Source organism: Cygnus olor, chromosome 2, assembly GCF_009769625.2.
Source record: "Cygnus olor isolate bCygOlo1 chromosome 2, bCygOlo1.pri.v2, whole genome shotgun sequence".
NCBI lineage: Eukaryota > Metazoa > Chordata > Aves > Anseriformes > Anatidae > Cygnus > Cygnus olor.
In genome coordinates, this window is record NC_049170.1 from 92,297,986 (window position 1) to 92,319,411 (window position 21,426).

General features: G+C 37.4%; 1 protein-coding gene across 21 annotated transcripts in view; it reads left to right on the forward strand.

Annotated features, from left to right (window-relative positions):
- LOC121065899 (poly(rC)-binding protein 3-like) overlaps positions 1–21,426 on the forward strand; it is a 514,190-nt gene that overhangs the window by 78,856 nt on the left and 413,908 nt on the right. Inside the window, exon 2 of one of the 21 annotated variants that reach the window (XM_040549032.1) lies at positions 15,388–15,455. The exons of the other annotated variants lie outside the window; for them this stretch is intronic. The gene's annotated coding sequence lies outside the window, so the exon portion shown is untranslated. The remainder of the gene's footprint in view (positions 1–15,387; positions 15,456–21,426) is intronic. 21 annotated transcript variants of the gene reach the window in all.

Here is a 21,426-nt window from a genome sequence, read left to right on the forward strand (position 1 = left end):
AAAGTTCCTCCAAAGGATGAACAGTAGTCTCAAAAGTCTTTGTGGACAGCAGCAGAAAAAATTGCATCCTGGGCCTGGCCATATAAATTCTCGCTATAGGTAGTTGCACAAATACCATACTTTCATTAAATCTGTATTCTGACAGTTCTGTGTGTGGCTTCTGGAGATTTAAAATATGTAAAATTATGTTTTAGGAAAAATCTGACTTTTTATTAAATACCTACTAATAAATAGTAAATCACTCCTCCAAATGACATATTAAAGATGATACTGTCCCTTTACACAAGTGACAGAATAACAGAGCTGGAAAAATACCATCATTGTGACTAAGAATTCTGTTCCAAAACATAAATTTAAACATCTGAAATGCCATGCTATTTAAAAAATTGCATGTTGATAATGTGGTAATCTAGGCTAAGAGCACAACTATTAATAACAGGTTTTATTTCTTTATATATATACATACCCATACATACACATATATAAACACAACAGCTGTCAAAATGAAAACAAAATGAAGCAGTCAAATATAAAATTGATGAGTACACACAAGGAGTTAGTGAAAAAACTATTCATAAACCTGACTCACTTTGGTTGAAGAATAATGATTTAAGATATGACATTAAAACTGAAATATTTTCTTTTGCTCTTGAATCAATTAGTCAAAGCATACTGTTAAAAGACAAACACACCACTCATTAAAAATAATGCTTCAGGAAGGAAATATTTCCCTTTCCTCTCAGCATTACATGTAATACTGTCAGATGACAAAGGGATGGTCAATGAAGTCTTATAGTAGTTGGTTTGTTAATTCCTTCTGTGGTACTTGAAATGCCAGAGGCTCATAGTCATACAGAAGAGAACTGTGTGAAGCTGGACTAACATTAACTGGATTTGGCCATGTATTTACTATGGACTACTTCTTCCTCTATGGTGACTAGGTCAGGCACTTGCAGAAATCCTCAACGCTTTATTATACAGTAATCCTCAGGGATGACATGGCACTTTTTTTTTTTTCTTTACCTCTTTGCTTAGTTACGTATAAAGGTAAGAACTGCCTCTGTCAAAAGCTATATATTATAGAGGGAACTTAAAAAAGTATTCAGAAATGGGTAGGGGGAAGAGTGTGCTAGAAATGCAGAAATGTGAATGAAACATTTCCTACACTGGATACATTGCACCAGGCTTCTTGAACTCAGTAAAGTAGGAAATGTTCCTAAAATAGCATGTAAAGCTTAACAGATACAATTGGTCCAATTCTGATGTGACATAAAAGGGAGCAGACAGAGGGAGCAAGCAACACTGTCTTGTGATCATGCTAGATAGTCTAAGATGGTATCACTTACATAGCAAAGTGATTGGAAAACAGAGCTGAAACAGGAAAATTGACTTGGGAGAAGACAAAAGTAGAGCATAATGCATGATTCTTACTGGATTTGGAGAGGCAGATGGGAAAGAAAATAAGCTTTATATAGGCAAGAGGCAGAGCCTTGAAATATTTGACTGTTCAGTGAGTACCTCTGTGGGTTATATCAACTTCGGCTTTACACAAAGCCAAATTCAATTGCACGATCTCATGGACCAAATTTGGCTCATGGGCTACCATGTGAAGAAACCTGGCACAAAGATGTGAAAATGTGCCTGTGCACTACAGATGTGAAGATGTTTGTGGTGCCAGTCAGAGCTGCAGATAGGTGCAACTGACTTTGCAAATCACCTTACATTTTGCTGAGGAAGAAATACGTCTTTTCTCTACGACGCTCTGGAGCTGGGATATACAAGTGCTTACATTGCTTCCAGACCTACTCATGCATGACACAAATTGCAAGTTTTACTCCACCTAAGTTATGAACCAATAAATTATATAGACTTAAAAAGAAAAATAAAATCTGAATGTGTCTTCAAAGATAAGAAAAATGTTTGTTCAAGTATTACGTTAATTAATGTTACGCAAATAATGTATGGTAATGAAACAGAACAGTAAGAATGAAAGGAAATGTAACAAGTGAGCGTGAAAGTCTTGAAAAAGTATGTCCTTTGTAAATGTGAGACTTATCAAAGGCAAATAGAGAAACTGTGGGTTCAATGGAAGTTCTATAATTTTTTTCTTCACTATATGTATGTCAATGGAAACATTAGTACTAGTAAACATAAAGAAAATTATTCATATTGTAACTTAAATTGTTAAAACTTGAAGTATTTCTTACAAAATTAAAAGAACTGATTGAAGAATTATTATATTGATATCTTGTTCTTAATCTCAGCTGTATAGCTTTCATTACCATGCTTCAACAATGCATGGAGGGATCTTTCATTTGGTACAGTATTGCCTCTCACAGGGTGAATTAAATCTTCCTGTGGTGGATGTTGCCTGTTACTGGATGGAAACATTTATTAGGTCTAGTATGTAGTGCTCCAACAGACAATGAAAAAGATAAACAATTGATTGCAATCAAAAGAAAAAACAAAAACATTGCACAGTGTTACTTATTTGCATAGTTATCATTAATCCAAGGAGGATATAAAAATTCACTTTCAATGCATGTGCAGCTGTACAAGTGTCTATGCATTTTGAAATCAATATAAGTGCCTGTCTATATAATCAATAGCACATCTCCCATAAAAACTGTCCAAATAAGTTTCTACCAATACACTTGTAGCATCAGAAGTCACATTCCTAAACAGTATCACATGTTAATTTCTTTACAAGTAAAATTTATCGAGTAGTTCATGAAAAGCATTTACTGTATAGTGACTTATAAATTGATTCTGGCATTTACATTAAAGTAGCACTGCAAAATGTCCTTGATTTGCTTTGCCTTGAGTATCTGGGAGATGGACTGGGACAAACCATATGTTTTGTAGAATTCTAAACATGTGTTGCTTCGTATTTGTAGCCATTGGATGCTATGAGTCAAAGCATAGTTCTTTCTCCTGTGTCCATGAAGATACTCAAAGAAGCAGCAGCCAAACAGAGAGGCACTTGTCCTCTTGCTGTCCTGGTTCAGAAATGCTAGTTTTGCAGTTGACAAGCCCTCCTGAAGCTATTCAGCAAGCACATGCTTGCACCAAAATACGAGAGTTTTGTTACTCTATATATGAGGAGTTAAAGACAATACGTGAGGTGATGAGTCTCGAATGATAAAGTAAAATGGTAGCACTAGAGCATCAAGAGATGAATTCCCAGGCCATGTGTTTTAAACTGAGCTTGACATTGTGAATGAATTTAAGCAAGGGGCCTGAGGGGACCAATACCAGGCACAATTAGACTGCTTTAGATTATGGGGCTATGTTGTACTGCATATGAAATTCATTCAGAGCTCTGTGAAATGGTAAGAGGAATCTTGTTTTTAAGCTTGATATTGAATGAGCAACTAGACTGCCTGCTTGTGGGTAAAACTGACAGTATGTTATCAGATGAAGGTTTTGTTTGGGTTTCTATGTGACATTCTGCCTCAGTAAGAAAGAAGAATTTCTTCCCCCAGCACAAGTGATGGCTTGGTAGTAATAATACAAGACAAAACCTTCATGGTAGTTATTCAGCTCTAGAGCTCATCAAAATTTGTAATTTCCATTTCACCAGAAATTGTTATTCCAATATTTTCCTTTCCAAAACAGAATAAAACACCAAGTAACAATTCTTTCTCTGAAACCAAGCAAATGGGAGATAGGATATCCAAGTGGTATTTGGATAATGCCCTTAAAAATATGCTTTAACTTTTGGTTAGCCCTGAATTAGTCAAGCAGTTGGACTTGAAAATCTTTGTAGTCCCTTCCAACTGAACTATTCTATTATATTCCATTCTATTTTAAAATAGTCTATAGAGATAATAATGTAAATAAATATTTAATCTTTTTCTGTTCATGACCAACTCTGGTTTTTGTATGTATGTGTCACTGTATGTTGTTCCACAGAAGTGTTTTGAGGAGCTGACCTCTTTCTACACATATTAATTTGGAGTAAAGAATGTGAGTGTGGAAATCTGAACCTATTCCATCTCAATCATGTATAACTCGGTTTATCTCATGCCAGTCTTTACTGGAACTCTTTTACTGACTCCAGTGGAACCAGCACTGATATCTGAATTTCCTAAGTTTTCAGAATTAAATGACAGTCCAAGAGCAATACTCCTCCTCCTTCTGTTCCATTAATGGACTAATACACTGATTTTGAATCCATGGTTTGGAAAATGAATCACAGATTAAGTAGGATATGATTTTTTATTTTTTTTTAAGGCAGGAATTAGAAGTATAGCAGTGGGAGCGTGCTCTGAATGAATCGTTTATATTGCCTGCCAACAATTACTTGTATTTGCAATTCACTATTACTGATATCGATAAATTAGAATTATATATCGAAAAATAGCATGACATCTGTTTTATGGGGGCAGAGGAATGTTGATGTGAAAGCTCCTTCTAACAAAAAACAATTGATATACATGTGCAAACATTTTTATAGTTTTGCCAAACAACATAAAAGTGTTATTCTGGATTTACCATCAGGAAATAAAACTTAAATTGAAGTAAGGTTTTAATAATGGCAGAAAATCCCAGTGCTTTTCATGTCACAAATAAAAAATACACATCCCAGTAAACATGAAGCCTTAAAGTTTTAGTACTACCTTGTATACAGAATTAAGAATTTTATTTACTCTAGCAAACTCTTCTCTGTGTTACTGCCACCAGAAAATGAAGAAGAATCACCATTCCCTTTATTGTCTTTGTTATATTTTAATGGCAATTGTTGATAGAAACACTGACTTCACCATAGCCTTTTAAATGTGCCTGTAGGAGCTCAGTTCTGAATTCTTCTTGTTGCCACCTCTCTGTCTTGAACCTTCAGTGAGGTTTTAACTCAGTAAAGATTCAGCTCACAGTTTGGGGCAGTTTCAGAACACACCGATTTTACAGTGTTCAGGTCTCAGAAGCATCATCCTGAATACCCAGTTGAGTCAAGTTATGTTTATTGACTTTTGAAATACAGATGAAAAATGTTGTTTTTTTTTTTTTATTTCCTTTTTCTTTTTTTCCTCACTTTAAAATGGCATATCTGTGGCCAAATCCTACTTCTCCTGCTAATTTGATTCATCTCATCAACTTTTATGGGGAAAAGCAAACCAGGTTTGGCCAGTGGGCATATAATGTTGAAAACCCGACAATTCCAACTTTATCATGCTTCACATTTTTGCATGAATGTAGTCTGCAGGGCAGACATTTTTTTTCCAGCCAATTTTTGTCATCCACCATTGCTTTTAGCCTCATACAGTCCATTTTTGTTTCTTTTAAAGACTAATTCATCTCTCTCAGTGCTGGCACTGGCTCCTGCTTTAGCTCATTTTATGACAGATGAAGGTGATGCAGCCAGTACCTTTTTCAGAAGCAAGTCTCCTTGTTCAGTGTGATTCTTGTTTCTCTCTCTGTGGAAAACAAAATCTACTTCCAAGCATCTTCAAAGGAAGACAAAGCCCTCTCTTCCTTCTCCTCACCATTAATATAAAAGAGAACATCCGAGTGGAGTGAGAGGTTCTTGGGAGAAGATAAAGGATGATTCTACTAAAAATATTCAACCTCTTTTTTTCCCCCCCTCTAAATCAGGTTGTATGAAAACATGTTTTTCTTTCTAAAAGGAAAATGTGATGATTGTCTAATCTAGAATTAAAATAATTCTAAGCATTTTAGACACATTTTGGACAGACAAAGAGGAAAGCATGTTACCCAACATGTGAACATATGCAGGTGAGAAGACGTGATCTGGTGATCTCTGCCTACCAAGGGACTCATCAAATTTAGCATGCAAATCAGCATAGTATAGTTGTTAACACTGATGAGGATCACCTCTTCTCTTGGAAGCTGCAAAATGGAGTTAAAATACAGTATTTAAAGTCACCTCTATAAATAACATTGATAACTGTTTTTCTATCCTGGTGCAGCAAAACATTTTTAGTGGTAAGTGATGGAAAGGAGAACATAGTGTTTATCCTACCACCTCTCTGCTGCATTTTTTTTTTCATCCTGGGACTAGACAGTAGCCTATATCCTGCTTTCTTCTCTGTCTCTTAATGCAGAGAAGGAAAAAGGAACACTTCTCTGGTGTTTCTTTTCCTGAGTTCTAGGAGGAAGGAATCACATCAGTCCATGGAAGAAAGGTGGAATTCGATTTGAGGCAAAAGTCAGGTGTTGGCTTAGAAAGTATGAAATGAAGTGATTTGGGATGAGGAAAAGCAGGGGTTTATGTTCTAGGGCACTGTGTTATCTGATATAAGGACTGGTAACCAAAAAATTTTATTTGGAACTGCAATATAGCAATATTGTGTGGTCTGAAAACCCAGTAAGAGCTAGCAGACAGGAAAATCAGTCCAGAGGAAATGTCTTAATATCTCAGGTATTAGCCTTGTGGTTTCTGGACTCAGACTCATGGTTTTTGATAACTGTGACAGGTTAACCCATTGTTTTACTTAATCCTCAGATTGCCAGAGAAGGGGAGCGCTGAAGAAAAAACATAGTCAAACAACTGATGGTTTCTGTCCTGGGAGATGTGGGGAACTGAGAGAGTTTGTCTTCCAGATCTGGAGAAATTTTGAACTCCCAGCCAGTTTTCATATTATGTATGGTCATTTCTTGTTGTGCAGCAAGTCTGGGTAAAATTGTGCTAGAAACTGTGAAGAACTAGCTCAGGACTGGGGGAAACAGTGTTCTCACTCAGGCTGTTTACTTCATCTGATGCTCTGGTTTATGAGTGTAATGGAGGATGGACTTTGTCATGTTGGAAAACCTGGAAAGTAAATTGAAATCCCATACGAAATGTCAGGGTACTGAGTTACAAACAGGCCAGTTTGAAGTCGAAGTTTAGATGCTGTAGATTTCTGTAGATGTATAGGTAGGACCTGTCCTGCTTTTCAGATTAGCTCCCCCAGGTACGTTGGAAGAAGGAGCAGACCTAATGTGTTTTAGGGTTTATACAAATCAGAATTTGATCAAGTTGATATTGTAGTTGTGAATCTAGGAATCTTTTAAAATTCACAGTACAGGTCCTAGGTGATTTATGTCTTAGGTGTTTTTTTTGGAAGTAAAAATACTTAGAAATATTGCACATGAGCCATGCATAAGATTTTATATGCTTTCATTTCAGGTCTGATAAACTGATTTGTGTATGATCTGAGTGCTCCCATTGTTTTAAAGTAATCATCCCTGGTTATCATTTTGCCTTTTTTGTCACTTTAAAAACAACCCTATTCCCAAACAAAAATAGCAATTCTCTTATCTTCTGGGGTAACATGCAAATGAACTGCTGACTCATAAGTGCTTGTGTTTTGCAGAGATTGCCAGCCTGAGAGAAAAAGAGAGAGACTGTAACATTCTGTAGCTTTTGAATTTTGTGGATGTCACTTGCTAATACTTATGTGGGGTTTATGTCAGTGAAGGAGTCAGTATTTTATCCTCTAGGCCTTCCACTTAAAAAATTAACTTGTGCTTAGTTGTTGTATGCTTCCATTATTGCAATGTAAATGGATTTTAAAAGCCTTTTGACAAAAAGATGCTCCTTGGGGTATTTTAAGTACAGTAGCTGTGGAGCATTCTGTATTTTTATTTTCTGTATTTTATATTCATAGAGATTGAAAAATCAACTTCAGTTAGGGTCGCAGGATAATAACATCAGTTCTGTTCTTCTCCAAAGTTTGATTTTCTATTTGTGTTTAAGAAGCTGACAACCATATCTGAAACTCATTGATTATCTGCTTATAATAGCTCATCATCTTGACGGAACAGATCAACAAGCCTTTTTCACTTCATTGGATGTATTCCAAATAGCATCAACATAGGGCCAAAGGTATTTGAAATTTAATCAGAATAATTATAATCTGGTTCATTTAATCAGGAAAAAAAAAAAAAAAAAAGAAGAAGTATTTAAAGAATAATTTGTGTTCTACTTAAATGGATCCTGATTTTAGATAGAATGAATTGTTTGATTGAATAAAATTTGTTTCTTTGTCATGGAATATACTGAGATTTTTATGTAGAAAGAACTGAGTCCTTTCAAGAGTCTGCATTTGATCACAAAAGAGTGAAATGATACTTCAAAATGGATCTGACAAATAAGATATTTGTATCTGAACAGGCCCACTGAGTTACCTCTGATTTTTGAAGGACTTTCTAAAAGCAAAGGAGAAAGGAATTTAATGCTTTGCCATTTATTTTAGGAAGCAAGTGTTTGAGCCATGTGCTGTGAATGACTCAGATCTGGATGTTTGAATTTCTTATCAATATTTTGACAGAAAGGATGTAATACACAGTCTTAAAATCAGTTTAAGTGTTGGGCCAGGATACCTGTTAATGTGGCTCAAAGATGCGTTTCATCCTACTGTCACTTGGTTATGGTACATGAGTGCATCAAAAAGCAGCTGTGAAATTTCGGTCTAACAGAAAAAATATTTTGCCTGATGAAATAATAATTTTAGTGCTCAGTCCTCTAATGTTAGTGATGTATCACCATTGTGTACAAATCTAGAGAAATTTTGATACCAGTATTTCTACCCCAAATGAGCATTTGGAACTTAGGAAACCATGGCTGAAATGAAACCAGTGGGCATTCTGATATCGATGCCAATGGAGATGGAGTTTGGGTCTGAATATTATGGTTATTCACACTGTAGCCATCTTGACATGGCTGAACAACTTAGCTCCTCTGCAACTCATGTGACAATGAAAATGAACTAACCAGATCTTCGCTGTGCTGGACCACTATTACAGCATCATGCTCCGAGAATCCTACCAAGAAAAGGCATGTGAGCTTATCTTTCAGTTTTACATGAGCCAACTTCCCTTTAGAGCCTTTCAGTTAAAAGATAGAAAGAAATATTTATCAAAGGCTACTGATAAAATCTACACTTTTTTTTTAATTATTATTATTATTTTAAAGTAGGAAAAGGTACAAGTTCCCTTCTGCCAAAAAGATGTAAAATGTGAATTTTAAGAAAAAAAATCTTGCTGCACAGCAGGTTTAGACAGGCAGCTACAGTTGGGGCCTTAAGGCATTCTGTGGCTTCCCTGTGGTAAGCCATGGATCTCATTTATAAAGCCAGGAGAATTCCCACTGTTGCTGTAATCATATGCATGATCCTTCTTCCATCTCAGTGCTCCCAGCATCAGTTAAAAAGAAAAATAGGCCAAATGTTGGTTGTTGTTATGTAGTCAGCTATTCAAAAATATAGGAACTTGGTATATTTTGCAGGATTTATTTTTTTTTCCTAAGACAGAGAATTAAGCTTTTTGTCAGAAATCTAGAAATCTAGAAATCTAGAAAGAGAGAGAGAGAGAGAGAGAGAGAAAGAGAGAGAGAGAGAGGGAGAGAAAGAAAGAAAGAGAAAGAAAGAAAGAAAGAAAGAGAAAGAAAGAAAGAAAGAAAGAAAGAAAGAAAGAAAGAAAGAAAGAAAGAAAGAAAGAAAGAGAAAAAGAAAGAGAAAAAGGAAGGAAGGAAGGAAGGACGGAAGGACGGAAGGAAGGAAGGAAGGAAGGAAGGAAGGAAGGAAGGAAGGAAGGAAGGAAGGAAGGAAGGAGATGCAATAAGCTGGTGAATGTTATCATCATTCAGACATGGCAGTATAAACATCAGAATTTATTTTTGGTGAGATTTTTCAGGTAAAGTATTCCCATTCTCCCATGAACTCTAGTTTTCCACATACAGGAAATCCTTTTAAAAAAGGTCTCACTACATTCCATGGTCTGTGGTATGGAGCTTGGTGACTTCCTGTCCAAAGTTTGAGCCTGCTTCTCTTCTATTAACAGACCTTGATGGACTCATTTCAACATGTCCCTTTGATTCCTTTTATTCTTCTGATACACAGCAAATGTATGTCAGTGAGTTTCACAGGTCAGTTAAGTTTTGTTGGTAAAAATAGTTTGGCTTCTTTCAAGCTATCCCTTTGAAAATTTGATTTGATATCCCCTCCTTCCTGTACTGTGAAAAAGACTGAGTATGTGTTCCATACTTACCTTCTTCAGGTGTTTCATGATACAATAAACCTCTGCCTTCTCCCTTTCTGTCTTCTATCATTTATTTTTCATTGTTAAAAGAGTGCTAGTCTGCTGCTTTTTGCCCTCTGCGGAAGCTGTTTCAGAAATTTCATTGTGCCTGCTGCCCTCCCGTGTAGAAGCAGGGAAAAACCTAGAGTGGAAGGAACCTCTGGAGATCACCTGAACCCACCAGCAGTTGAGAGCCAGGTTTTGAACTAGGTTACCCATTGCCCCCCCCCCCCCTAGAAAACAAGTCCTGAATATTTCAAGCAAGGGAGACACTGCCACTTCCCTGGACAAGCTACTCCAAAGTTTTGTTGTTCTCACAGTGAAGAACATTTTAGTATTTGCAGATGCAATTTCTTTTTGAAGCTCCTTATGCCCTTTGATTCTTATCCTGCATTGTGTCCTTGTGAAAAGAGTACCTCTATCTCCTCCATAACTTTGGGAGAATGTGATTAGACTCTGTCTTGCCCCTTCTCTTCTTTAGTTTGAGCAAGCTGAATTCCTGCAACCTTTCACCACACATCAAGGTCTTCAACTCTTTAATTATCTTGAGGGCCCTCCACTGGATCATATCCAACATTTCACTGTGTCTTTTGTACTGGAGGTTGAAAACTGGATATGTTATTCTAGGTGTGACCTAACAAATGCCAAGTAGAATGAAACAGTGTCAATTTTTATCTGATGGTTTTACTCATGCTGATGCAGTCCAGGCTCCATTTTTTTTCTTTTTCTTTTTTTTATTTGCTACAAGGATGCACTTCCAGCTTATGTGTAACTTATTCTCCACTGGGACTCCCAGGTCCTTTCTAGGTGAGATATATCCAAGCCAGTAAATCCCTGTGCTGCTGTTGGGAATATTCCCTCCCAGATGCAGGACGTTACAATTGTCTTTGTTAAAACTCATTCAGTTTGTGTTCACTCAGTCTTCCAGCCTGTTGAGGTCTCTATGGTGTAGTGTATGATATATATGTTGTCAAGTCTTGCTCCATTCTTTCTCACAGAGTGGGGAGCAGAACTGTGTGCATCGGTGAAAGTATGGGTCCAGGCTAGTTCTGCACAATAGCATAGTGAAGACTAATAAAAATAATAATTATTATTATTTTTATTGTTATTATAATATCAATAACACTATTGATATATTAATATGTTGCATTGTTGTTGTTATTATTATTTCTCTGTTGCTTTGATGACTGTCAGTAGTGTTATATATGTCTTTTTGATCACCTGTGCAGATCCGTCTGGATCTTTTCACAGAACTGTCTGGTGATTCTGAGGTTTGTTTCTTCAACAACATATCTAGGTCAGACACACAGGTGTGTTTTAATAGTTAGAGGATATTTTCTTCTTTCCATATATTCCCTTGACTGTATCAACAATATCATCTATTGTTTTACTGTCTATTTTTTCGACTTGGAAAAGAGACAAGTGAGATGGGGTGTATTTAAATTAGTTAAATACAAAAAGGTAATGTTAAACAAGAACAAGTATTCAGTGTTTCTCACAATGCAAGAAGCAGGAGTTGTCAAAAGAAGTTACAGAAATTTAAAATATAAGGAAATACTTTCTAAAATATTTTAGATGATAAAACTATGCATGATTTGGATATAAATTTGAAAAATTTATTTTGAAGTGATCTCTCAAGACTGAGTAAGGGCAAAACAGTCCAGACTTAGGAAGTCCCCAAACCATTGAACTAAAATTTCTTAAATTTCTTTACTTAAATGATTTTTTTTTTCCCCATCCATATCTGTTATTAGCTGATGTTAAAGATAGAGTATTGGACTATATGCTGTGACCCAGTACAATCATTTGTAAGGATCTTATGTTACAGTTATGAAGAAATCCTTCATCAAGTGCTCAGTTGATCTGAATAATTCTTTAGCATCTACCTCCTTTTTTTTTTTTTTTTAAGGCTCTCAGAGATTCAGATGTTGTTCTTACCTCTAAAACATAGCTCTGGTATTTCAACATCTAATCTATTTTAAAGCAAATCATGGTGAGAAAGTCCATTGCAAATATCCAAACGAAAGTGCACAGAACTTTGTTGGAAAGATTTGTAAGCAACAGCTCCTATACAAGTACCTGTAGGCATAGCAGAACAAACCAAGTCAGTGACCAGGATATGGAGCAAGCTTTTCCAAATTCCCTGAAGTCTGAGATGAAGAATCGATATATAATAATAATTATAATTATTATTAGTACTATTATTATTATTATTATTTAATAAATGCTGGAGGAGAGTCCACAGGCTGTATTTCTGAGCAGTGTGTGGCTGAAAACAGAAATAACTAGTGATGGTTACATGACTTTATGTTTTATTTTAGAGATGTTACACATAGCGATAAGATGAGCAGAAATGGTGTCAAGTTGTACCGGGGAGGTTTGGGTTAGATATTAGGAAAAATTTCTTTAATGAAAGGGTTGTGCAGCATTGGGATAGGCTGCCCAGCAAAGTGGTTGAGTCAGCATCCCTGGAGGTCTTCAAGAAACATGTAGATTTAAAACTTAGTAGCATGGTGGTAGACTTCAGTACTAGGTTAAAGATTGGACTAGATGATCTTAGACGTCTTTTCCAACCTGAATGATTCTATGATTCTATAGCAAATTTACATCCTGTGTCTTCCTTTTCTGTTTACACAGAGCACCACTGCATTTTTTAAACTGCCTTGTCTTTTCCCAGGTTCATTCTCTTGTTTTCTAGATATTTGTTTCTCATCCTTTGGCATGCTTTCCTATTAAGAGGGTTTCAGTTGTAGAAATTTTGATGCTAGAATTTCTTGCAAATTGTTATATTTTCTTGTTTCACTAGCAAAACATGGAAGTACAACCTTGGCCTGAATATGTTGCAGTTAGTTCTGGGATGCAGATTGAAGGGTCCTTATGGTTTGGGATTGAGATATTCTCTCTCACCTGCTTCCTCATCTGCTTTGCTAGCAAAGAGGGTGGAGATGAGATCAAACACTTTCAGCATGTACTGCCACTGAAGAAAACACTTCTGTCCTCTTTCCACCCCCCTGCTTTATTGACTTGCTTCAGCCCTATGTTACCACAAGTGTTTCTGGGAGGAACTGGCCTGGGTTAAAACCACAAAGGCAGCCAGAACAGGAAGGTCCCAGACTACTTTTGGTAGCAGCATCTGTGCCATCTTAAAGTGTTAAAACTATAGCTCAAACAGGCTTTATTTGCTAATATTTGCAACTCCAGTGAACAGCTTTTACATTTCCAAAGGGCTACATAACAGGGTACTCACATATATATATGTCAAAACTGGTCCCTTGAATTGGTACTGTACATCTACATCTGTTAATTTTTGGTTTTCTTTTCTGACCTTTGATAAGGAAATAAAAAAGGGGTCTTTAACAGTAAAGCATGTAAGACCTCAAAAAGCAGTGTATAAGAGGTTAATTTGTAATTCGTTCCCCCATGAAACTGCTTGAATGTTCCCCATTGAGCTACTTGTTAGTGTAGAAGTCAGCTTCTTACTAAATAAAATGGTATCGGTAAGTGCTTGTTAGCTGAAGAGATGGCCTGTAACTGCACATTTAAGTTAATTTTAGCAACTATTCAGACAAGTTCTCACCTCCTCCCCTTCACAAATATCTTCTAATTCCCTAGGAAAAAGGCTGTAAAAAAAATGAAAAGGATGTTTCCAATTAGTGTGGCTTTCACTTATTTAAATTCTGTGTCTTTCTGCCAGATAATTGAATAAAATGAGATACATTCTTTTGATCTTTGTAGAGATGATGTAGGCTGTAGATATTGTTTCATTATACAGTTCATGTTGACATAGATAGTATTATGCCACTTATAGCTTCTTTGGCATGGCTCTGGAATCGAGTGTTCAGGAGTGATTAATGACCAAGAGTACACAGACCTACTGTTGAGCTTAGGATCTCTCTAATCTCTGCTCCTGTTCTTTCTTTCATTTCCAGCATTTGTAAATGTGGCTTCTGTGAACACAGCTTTTCTGGGACTTGTCCTACAGTTTGTACTGCCAGCAGTTATCATAGTGGTAGCACAGAGCTAATGATCATTAAAATATCAATTGTCTTATTTCTTACTCGTTATTTTATCTTTTCCTTTTTATTTAGAATTCAACACAGAAAATACTTTTAAACCTGCACTAGGCTTTTTTCAGTCCTTGCACACTGTACAATCAATTAATACCTTTTGATATGTTATGCCAATTAAGTGATATGTGTGTTAACATAAATATTTAATTGTTAAAGGAGAGATCACTTTGTCCTAAAGCTTTAATTAAATTAGATGCTTTTCAGATGATTGCCAAGATGAAACAGTCCATTATGAACATTTGCCACTGCAGGAGATTTCTGCTTATTGAAAGACAAAAGGGTAATTTGATCTAGGATTGTTGCAAACTGTATGAGTCCTTCATACTGATAAGGAATTCTCCCTCTTTTAACCTTGCTATGTACTATAGTAATGAATTTATGAATCTTTAAAGTCAGTCACATCAATAAAGTGGAGATAAAGTGTTAGCACTGTCAAGTAAATGATAAGGATGAAAATACATTTACATAACAGTTAAAAAGATCAGAGACAATACCAATTTGTCAATAGTTCTTATTGCTTTTAAAAGGAAAACTAACATGATAAAAGTAGGCACATGAATCTTTATTGTATACCAACTAGAATTTGAATAATTCCAATGACGTAGTCTTAAGATGGCAAGCTGGAGATTTAGACAAACAAAATATCCTTGACATTGGGCTGCTGAGGCACCTGAACTGTACATCCTATGAGATACCTCTGTGATAATACAAAATCCAAGTGTTCCATTATCAACCCAAAATGTTCTGGTTTGGGGCAAAATATTCCTTTTTGCAGTTTTGCCTAATTATCTGAACATCTTCCACGGATCAGAATTCTGTCTTCTGATCTGCTGTAGACTCTGTAGTCATGTGTACATCTACTGAAAACACGTCACAGCAGTTCCCTTCAAAATGTAGTACAGCTATGCATAATGCATGATAAGACTAGAGAGATGTGCTATGTGAATCAAAGTTTTAATGTCCTAGTTTTCTAGATATTATCTGTTCACTGAGTTTTTAAAGGAGCTCTGATTAAGAATCACGTCAGCTATGACAAGCCATAAAACTGAGCAAGACTTTTAGTAAGAACCCAAAAAATACTCTCTCTGAATACATTTCAATGTTTACATCAGTTTTGGGGAAGCCGATTCTGATTTTGCGGAGGGAAGAGGAATGTATCAATAGAATCCTATTCACTATAAGCATACTGCCACCACAGATCTTAGGGCAAAGAAATTCGAAGCACAATAGGTTTTCTATTTGTGTCTGACATGGCAGTTCTTCTTTAAATGGTTGGTCTGTATTTGCTTCTTTGTAGTTGTTGACTAGGTCTTCAGCAGAGAGGATACAAAAACTCAGCCCTCCTTGCCACCTTAGGACATACTGGTAAGTAGCTGAATGCCCGTTTCAACTTGAAGTCTTATCTGCCTCCTTATCTGTGAAACTAAGTATCAAATAGAAAGCTCAGCTTCACACCTGAGTGCAATCCTGTTGTGGGAGAAGTGGAACTGGATGGACCCTCTTAGATTACCTGATATATTTTCCTTCCCCAGTATCATATTTTGTTATGAGGAGTCTAAATTTTAGTGTCATTCTTACATAGGCGGCAGCCTTGTAGACATTTCAGCCTTAGTGGCTTAATGTCGGGAGTAGACACCTTGACATAGTCAAGACTGTGTCTGATGCTAAGGTTATGTCCACACAGTGAGAGAAGTCATATCTCAGATTAAAATGGAAGTGAAAATCAAACAACTTGATATATCTGCAGGAATATTGGAAAGGGTTCTCTATGTAGAGAGGCTGACGACACTTGGTTTGTCTTGTAAGCAGAAAATGAGGACAAGAGGTGACCTCACAGCTCTCTGTGACCTTCTGAGGAGGGGAAGGGGAGAGGAGCTGATGGTCTCTGCTCCCTGGTCACCTGTGACAGGACACATGTGAATGGCATAAAAGCTGCACCAAGGGAGGTTCACTGGGCATCAAGAAAAAACTCCATACTGTTAGTGTAAACTGTAACAAGCTTCCTAGAGAGGTGGTTGATGCCCCAAGCCTGTCAGTGTTCAAAAAACATTTGGGCAATATCCTCACTGATGTGCTTTACCTTTTGGTGAGCCCTGAAGTGGTCAGGCAGTTGGATTTAGATTATCTTTGTAGGTCTCTTCCAACCAGACTGGTGAATTCTAAGAATGGGAGATGCTCTTCTGTTTTGCTGAAAGGCAAGATTTGACTGCTTAGACAGCAATGAGGGATTTCTGTTGTTCTTGGGGTCTTCTCCAAGGAGATAGTGAAGGAACAGATCTGTAGAAGTGCTTTTAGAGTGCCAGGCCTGAAATGAATTCTCTTAGGTACCAGGATAATTCTGCTGTCATGATATTTTCTTTAATGAAAACCATATTTATTGAGCAGTATATTATTGACTATTTATTGAGCAAAAACCAAAATTTGTTAGTTTCTGTATTTTTATAGTTGATGGTAACTGCAAAAGAGAAAAAAGAAAGCAGTACAAAACTGTTTTACATTCGTTGAAAGATTGAGAATTGATTCTGTTTTATTTAAGACTTTTTAGTATCATTAAGTACTAAAATAGAGAAGGTGTTATCTGACTGAGTGCTTTACCATCCACTAGGAAGGCAGCTGATAAATCTCTATTGAAAAATCATTTGAAAACCTAATATATGGGATGAGTGATTGCTGGGTTATGAATGTTCATTGTTCACTTTTCTAGCTGTATTTTATTGCTCAATTGGGGATAGTAAAAGGAGAAAAGGACTGGTGGAAGTTCAGGAGCCTGAGGATCAACATGAGGGTCGGGTTGAGAAAATGGGAGGAAATCAAACCCTCCCCCCTTGAGGGGAAATACATAGGTGATCTTATAGATGTAAGCAGAGAGTTAAGATGGTCTCTGCATAACCAGCAAGGAAGAGATGTGGACTTTGCCTGCATTCAAGGCTGACTTTTCAGACTGAAATTATTACAATTTGGCATGCATTGGCTGAAAGAAGGGCAATTAAGTCACAAGACAGGCTACAAAACAGTTTATTATTATTTTATTTTACTTTTCAAAAAAGAGATTGAGGGCTTGAGAGTAGTGTATATCTAAATCATTTGCCCAGCCCAAAAAGGATGAACAGACAAGCCAGTTATTTCCCCATCTGCACTGGATCTCAGTGGGTGACAAGACCCAGCTGCAGCCTGGACATATGAGATTGGCAACCAGAGGGATGGGAGCTGTTCTGGGGACACTCCTGATCAGCAAGGGGATAGGGAGTGCCCAGGGGAGTGTGAAGGGATCAGCAAAAAGCAGGAACTGCTTAAAGCCCAGTTTCTCATCGAAAAGGATGGGCCTTGATGCCCATTTCTCTGCCCTTGCCAAGTGGAAATGACAAGAGCAAAAGTTAAGGAAATCCTGCTCCTTGTCTCCTGCCTGCTTTCCTTCCTTCTGCTGCCCCTATCCATGCCTGCTGTCACTAGTAGGAGTATGGATGGAAGACAAGGGATGTCCATTCCATTGAGGAGGTGAACCTCACATATCAATAGCAACTGTGTGGCTGTTTTTTTTCAGGGAAACTGTGAGAAATGGGATCTGAGCTGAGCTAAGGTGTCCCAGAGTAGTCTTTGAATCTATGTGTAGACAGAACCAAGTGGGACAGTCTGCAGAGAACGCTGGTCATGGCCACCGAAATGCAATTAACTTGAACATCTGTCTGACAGCTGACTTCAGCTGTTGACTTGAGGCATCCACCTTTACAGAGGTTCCCTGCCCATATAGTGTGAAAGGCTGTGTGGGATCTGCAGTTGCTTCTGATGCCTTCTGCCAGTAGAGAGGCAGGCATGTTGCACTCTATGATTTGTACTACTTTGCTTTCTCTCTTCCCATTTCTTCATTCCTCTCTTTGCTGGTGATGCTCCCGTTCCTCAGCTGAGGAAAGGGTTAGGCAAAATGAATGTCAGAGTTGGTGTGGATTCAGTGAGCTGTCCTTACTGGCTTCAGACTGGCTGAAAATGTGCTACCCAGGGGAAATTCTGCACAGGCTCATGGCCTTCTTCCTCATGCCATGTTCTCCTGGGGCTGCACAAAAGATTATATATAAGTAAGCACACAGTGCACTTAGCTGGTTGCTAAACCTACTGCCAAGCATCTTGCACTGTGAAATTGTGCAGTGCAGGGAAAGCACAGTGTTTGCCACATTTTAAGAAAAATATCCTTTAAGTTAGAACTTGAGCTTGCTGAAACAAGTGACTTCTGTGAGAATGGGCTTGTGATCTTGAAGCACTCATGCCACATTGTGAGTTGGAGCAACCTGAATAAAATCAAGAATATGACTTTGGAGAAAGGATATTCAGTTTGTATAAATGTTATTCTTGCACAAGCAATTTGGTACCACATTGATGGGATTTTGTGCATACAGTCTCTGCGTATAATGGCACATGCAAATTCTTTGTTTGCAAACTTGGAAGTCAGCTGAAAATTGAGCCTTAAGCAAATTTCTTTGTAGTTATGTACTTAAAAACCTCTAATGCCCTGTATAATGCAGTGAAGAAGCTCAGACAGAACATTGATCTGCACTCACAGCATTTGTTTTTTTGTTTTGCTTTTTTTTTATAGTTATTTTTGTGCTGGCCCTGTGATTCAGTGAAGAGGGTGAGATGTTTGTACTAGTACACAGGAAACCCTTGAACATGGAAAATAGTACTTACTAAAACAGATCACGTTCCTGAGAGGGAAACAGCAAAATGACATGAGATTCATAGAATAAGGAATAACTAAAATTGCCCAATTATTTAAACTGAAGTATTTTTCTATCAATATAAGATCTTGCTGAGCTTCCGAAGCATAATTCAGAATAGGCATTTTGCCTGCAGTTCACGATATAAATATTTTATATGATCTCCCACACTATTAGAATAATAGAGGTAGTGTTATTTAATCCACTCCTGGCAAAGAAGATGCTTGCCAGAATGCATAAAGCACTCAAGGAACTCTTTTTGTTGTAGTTGAAATGAGTTGGTAGAATTATTTATCTGAAGTTAGATTCCTCGTTGTGGAAGTGGGTTTGATGATGCTCGTGAGACACAATTTAGGGTTGTATTGAAAACTCCTGGAAAAAAAAAAAAAAAAAGGTAGTCGATGGAAATGTTGTTAACAAAAGAATGAAAAAAGCCATCTGAAGAGGTAAGCAGGTAAAGCTGCTGGGTGGAAGTCTAAAATCTTGGCTGGGTGGAAGAGCAGGCAGGTGGCTGTGAGAGACTCCATGTCGGTGAATTGGATACACTCAAACTGACTGCAGTCCTGGGTGTTGGGTAGGTATTTGGGTGTCATAGGAGCTAGGGTAGGTGGTCCAAATACTCCTTCCCTAGCTTCCATTTTTACAAAGTGGAGGGGAAATGAATACTGATTGCTAAACACCACAATTTTGCACACTTGAGCCAGGGTTAGTAATCAGAATGGCATTGTTGCTCAAATCCTATAGAAAACCTTTGATATAATGCCCTTTCCCCTAAGGTGACTGTGCCTAAATGTGTTATGCATAGGGAATGGTAAAAAATGACTAGACTTGCATTTGTTATGTGATACTATCTTGTTCAGCACTGTTTTGTATATTTACTTTGTTTTTCATGCTTATTGTAGCTTTTATTAATGTGTTTGATAACATGACATCAGCTGCAAGGCAAGATTTTTTTTATTCTGTTGGGGCTTTGTTAAACTTTTCAGTACAGATTAAAAAAACATCAGCAGCCCCTGGATGGATAGGCTTGAACTGGAAATTTATGTTTAAGTAACAAATATTATAAAACAGATGAGCCAGACAGAAGAAAGGGAAATTTATAATAAAAGACTGCTCTGGCAGTATGAATCTGACTCATGTGGGCTGTGGGATGAATCATCCCACGTTGCCACAAGGACTGCTGCTACTGCTGAGCCCTTTCAGCAAGTGGGACAATCAGAAGTGTGCATGGTAGAGCTGTGGGGACAGCACACACAAGGGATTAGGCAAGGGACAAAGAAAGAACAGCTATTTAAAACTGGACATCTCAAGCCTGGCCAGTAGTTCACGCTATATATAATTCAGCCAATTCACTGGATAAATCATTTCATATGCTCCATGAAATGCAATTTGCTTCCATGGCCAAGCATGACAAAGGTTTTACAGAATTGCAGTTGGCAAAGAGCTCTTCTTGGACAGTTAATTCAGGGCCAGTGAGATTGCTGAGGTGTCTTGTCAGAACATTAAATAATCACACAATGTCATGAGGGAATATCTAATTAAGAGTCCAATTTCTCAAGGGTCTGAGTACCTGTTACAATGTGCTGAGAACTCTTAATTCCCACCGACAAGAGTAGCAGCTTAAGGTATTCCCAGCAGGCATTTAATAGGATTGTGCCCTTGCTTCACATAGCTGGGGTAAGTCCAGGCCAGTCAGGTGAAGTGACGGTAATCAAACAAGACAAGATAATGACAAATAGGGTTAAAACCCAGCAGGAATGTTATTACTTGCAGATGGTGGAATGCCTGGTGTGAAGCCCCTCAAAAAATTACGTTCAGATTTAGGGGTGCACTCTTAGGGGTTAAATTTGAGGCTTGAGAAGGCCTGTACTCACCCCTGTGCAAAAGATCAGTAAGAGGCAACATCAGACCTTTATCAGCATAGACTCTCACTCTGTGGGAACAAAAAACAGAGTTCTCATCCACGATTTGATCCCAAGGACTTGAATGTTTTGGATGACATTGTGAGGGTTGTCTGCCTTACAAGGGCAGATCACATTGCATCCAGTATTTGGGAACATAAAGCTTGAGAAGAGTCAGTTCAGGGAAATATGAGAAATGAAGTTTCCTGAACAGTGCTCTTGGTTTGACTCAAACAATAGAACAAAATTTGATGTGGGTAGGTGGAGACATACCAGTAAGATGTTTTCCTTTCTTATATACCTGTAGCTGTATAAGAAGAAGAATGCTGGATGAAATCAGAAGAGAATAGATACTGTATTTAGGTTCATGACACTTCTCTTAAACTGAGGTGAAGGTAAAAGTGATGCTCTTTTTTGAGTATGAAGAAGCATTACAAAAGGAGCAAATGAGAAAGGATCATAGTATTATGCTAAGCACTTTCGGGAGAGTGAAAAGTTAAAATGAATCTCTGTTGTCAGGCTCTTAAGTGAAGAATGATGCATTAGACTACCTGATTTTATTTGATTTGTTGGAAAACAAGAGCTACTGTGCTGTTTCTTGAACAGAATTACAGGCTTCATTTAAAAAGAGATGCAAAGTGCACACATCATTCTGGAAGAGATCAACATAAGCATTTTCTATATCATGGGTAATGTTTACTGGAAGAAATCAAATTACTGTAACACAGA